The sequence below is a fragment of the Octodon degus genome, unplaced genomic scaffold (genome assembly GCF_000260255.1).
Source record: "Octodon degus isolate 3935 unplaced genomic scaffold, OctDeg1.0 scaffold00029, whole genome shotgun sequence".
Taxonomy (NCBI): Eukaryota; Metazoa; Chordata; class Mammalia; order Rodentia; family Octodontidae; genus Octodon; species Octodon degus.
In genome coordinates, this window is record NW_004524605.1 from 4,212,354 (window position 1) to 4,216,173 (window position 3,820).

The following is a 3,820-nucleotide window of genomic DNA, read 5'->3' on the forward strand; positions in this document are numbered from 1 at the left end:
CACACACACACACACACACAAATAAATTAAAAAAAAAAAAAAAAGAAAATGATAGGAAATGATATTCCATGAAAATAGTAAGCAAAAGATAGCTCAAAAGGATATAATATCTGACAAACTTTAACACAAAAATAGTCACAAAGGTATCATGGCCAATGGTCAAGGGAGGTGGCACACGCCTGTATCATAAAACTTGGGATGCAGAGGCCAAGAGTCAAGAGTTCAGGGCTGCCTGGGTTATGCAGTGAGACCCTGTCTCAAAACAAAAAAAGGCATCAAGCCATGCGTTGATGTGTGCCTGTAACTTCAGCACTCTAGGCAGCTGAGACAGAAGGATCTCAAATTTGAGCCTAGCCTGAGAAGTTCAGCAACTAAGCAAGACCCTGTGTCAAAACCAAAAGAGGAAAAAAAAAAACAAAACAAAAGAGGCCTAAGGATATAGCAATGAAAACTTCAAAAAGGGTCATGGATGCAGGCCCAAAACCCTCCAGTTCTGCAGTACCAAAAAAAAAAAAAGTATCAGAGGGCTACACATAAAAAGCTAAAACTGGGGGCCATTGAAATAGCTCAGTGGACTAAAGCATCTGCTTAGGTAAGTGTAGGGACCGTGGCTCGATCCCCAGCACCACATGACATGCAAGCCCCCAGGCGGCCTGAGCCAGCCACAAAAAAAAAAAAAAAACTAAAACTAAAACTAGGTTTTAGGGGCCAGGGAGATAGCTCAGTAGAATAAGCGCTTGTCTGGCAAGCACAAAGGCCTGAGTTTAATCCCCGGTTCTGCCAAAAAACCAAAAACTAGATTTTGGAAGAAAATGTGAGAAGGAAAGGGGAGAAAAAAGATGTATTACGTACATGTACCAACTCCCCACGATAAATGTGATCACATGTACTACAGACCTGTAGAAAAAGAGACAGTGTAGGAAGAAAGCTTTACCATGCTGGATACAGTGGACTTAAAACTTCTGTGCATAAAAACATGACAGTGATAAGGCATCCATGTATCTGTATATAAATCATGCGCATAAATCATGTATCTGAAAAAGGGTTAATATCTAAACAACTCAATGACAACAAAAGCCTCAGTTTTTAAAATGGGCAAAGGCCCTGGTGTGCCATGCCAGCCCCACCCATGGGGCGTGCCGAGACCAGGCGTGGTGGCACATGCCTGTAATCCCAGCGCTTGGGAGGCTGAAAACAGGAGGATCACTATGAGCCTGATCTGTGCAGGGAGACCCTGTAAGCCCTGCACTAAAATAAAATTTAAAAATGGACAAAGGATTAGACTAGACATTTCCCCAAATGTACAAATGGTCAATAAGCACATGAAAAGATACTTGGCATTACTAATTATAGTAGTTGATACACTGTGTCAACATGACGGAATTAGCTCACCAATTCTGGGGCTCCCCAGCCCTGCCACCCGGTGCCCCCCCCCAGGGCCACAGGCCACCCCAAAGTGACTCAACATGAAAAGTGAACATAAAGGAGTTAAGGAAGGCTTCCTGGCCGCCCTGCCCCACTTCCTCTGAGAAGCCCAGTCTTCAGAGGAGTCCAGTCCTCAGCACTGTGGAGCACTAGAGGATGACTGTGAACTCAAGGCCAGCGTGGACTAAGCAGTAAGCTCAAGGCCAGCGGGAAATACATAGTGAGACCCTGTCTAAACTAAAAAGCTGGAGGGGCCCGGGGAGACGGCTCAGTGAATAAGCGCTTCCCTGGCAAGCGCAAGGGCCTGAGTTCAATCCCCAAAATAAATAGAGATAATTATGCAGGATATGTACAATGATTAACTCTAAGAACAAAGAAAAATTACTTTCTTCTATGTAGTTTTTAATATTTGTAAAATCTCTGTAACCCTTCAAATACTTTTAATGAATTTCAATTCCTAGAAATGTGACACATTTCCAGTATTCTATTTCTCCTTGACACTCTGCTTCCCTTTCTCTTTTACTGCCTGCATCTCTGATTACCCCGGTAGTACCCATGCTCAAGGCTGCTGGGAAGGATGTGTTCCCCCTGGGAGGTACTTCCTGGTTAAGTGCCCAGGCCTGGAGCACATTCAGGATCATGTGGTCCAAAGTAGCCTTCTTCAGGGCTGGGGAGATAGCTCAGTGGCTTAAGCACCTGCCTGGCAAGCGCAAGGTCCTGAGTTCCAGCCCTAGTGCCAAAAAAAAAAAAAAAGACGAAGTAGACTTCATTTAGTGGCCCTTTAACTTTGGGCACTTCTTCTGAAACTCAGTTTCCTCATCTTCAAAATAACTCTTTGAATTTCTATAAATATTACATTAGATCATGCTCATAAACTGCTTAGCAATGTTAAATCCATGCTGACAATAACAGCACTGCTATTCCGCTTCCTTCGACCTCTGATGTTAATTTTCTTTTTTTTTTTTTTTTTTTTTTTTTCGAACTGGGGATTGAACTCAAGCCCTTGCACTTGCCAGGGAAGCGCTTATTCCACTGAGCCATCTCCCCGGCCCCTTCTGATGTTAAGTGTTGACTCTACAGAGCATTATTTTTTTTTAATTTATTTATGTGTGTGTGTGTGTGTGTGTGTGTGTGTGTGTGGCCAGCTCAGCCCACCAGGGGGCGGGCTGGCCGGCATGTAGTGCTGGGGATTGAACCCCGGTCGCTGTCCTTTTGCTTAGCTTAGCTTGTTGTAAATAGGTGCTTTAGACCACTGAGCCATCTCACCAGCCCCCAGAGCATTAGTTTTTGTCAGGTTCTGTTTGGTTCCATGAGGGAAACTGTAACCACCTCTGGGAGTGAAGGCAGACTTTCTGTTTCTAGGGTACTTTTAAATACCACATACTGGGAGCGGGGAGATGGCTCAGTAAAGCGCTTCCCTGGCAAGTACAAGCGCCTAAGTTCAATCCCTGGTTTCACCAAATAAATAAATACCACATACCCCTTACATTTGGTAGGGGTTTTTTTTGGCAGAACTGGGGATTGAACTCAGGTCTTTGCACTTGCAAGCACTTATTCTACTGAGCTATCTCCCCAGCCCATTTGGTTTGTTAATGAGTACTTCAGTAGTCTGTATGTTTAATGCCTTTTCAGTCCCCTGAACACAATTGCTTTCAAATGTAATTAGAAACTTAATTTCTTAGTTTGCCAAACCAAAACTTAACGGAAGACTTGCAGTTTTTTGTTTTTGTTTTAGGAAAGGTAACGTTTGTGCATATAATGTTTGTGCAAATAAGGCAGCCCATGCTTACTTTCTAATGTCAAATATTAAAGGCTTGAATTCTGAATGTAACAAAAGCAAATTGCAGTAGTTTCAGCAGAATTTTCTAAGTATGATCAATCTCCCTTATGCTTTAGAGGATTATTTAACATGGATTCCACTAACTTTCTGATCTGTAGTGCAGTAAAAACGATATGGGGCTGGTGAGATGGATCAGTGGTCTAAAGCTTAGCAAAGCAAAGGGACCACGGTTCAATCCCCCAGCACCACATGCCAGCCAGGGCCGCCCCCTGGTGGGCTGAGCTGGCCACACACACACATACACACACACAACACACACACATACACATAAATAATAAATAAATAAAAATTTTTAAAAAAGAAAAAAACGATATGAAATTAAACCAACTAGCCATACCTTACATTAAGGCCTATTAGTCTAACCCAGTGGCTGACAATGGCTGGAGGCATTTTGGGTAGGCACACCTGAGGTGCCGCTGATGTGGCACAGGGAGTCAGCAGAGGCCAGGGACACTGCCAGGGGCCTTTCAGGACACAGGACACCCCTTGACCACCAGGGAGTCTCCAGCCTCACATCAGCAGTGCCCACCTGGAAACCCTGATTTAGCCCACAAA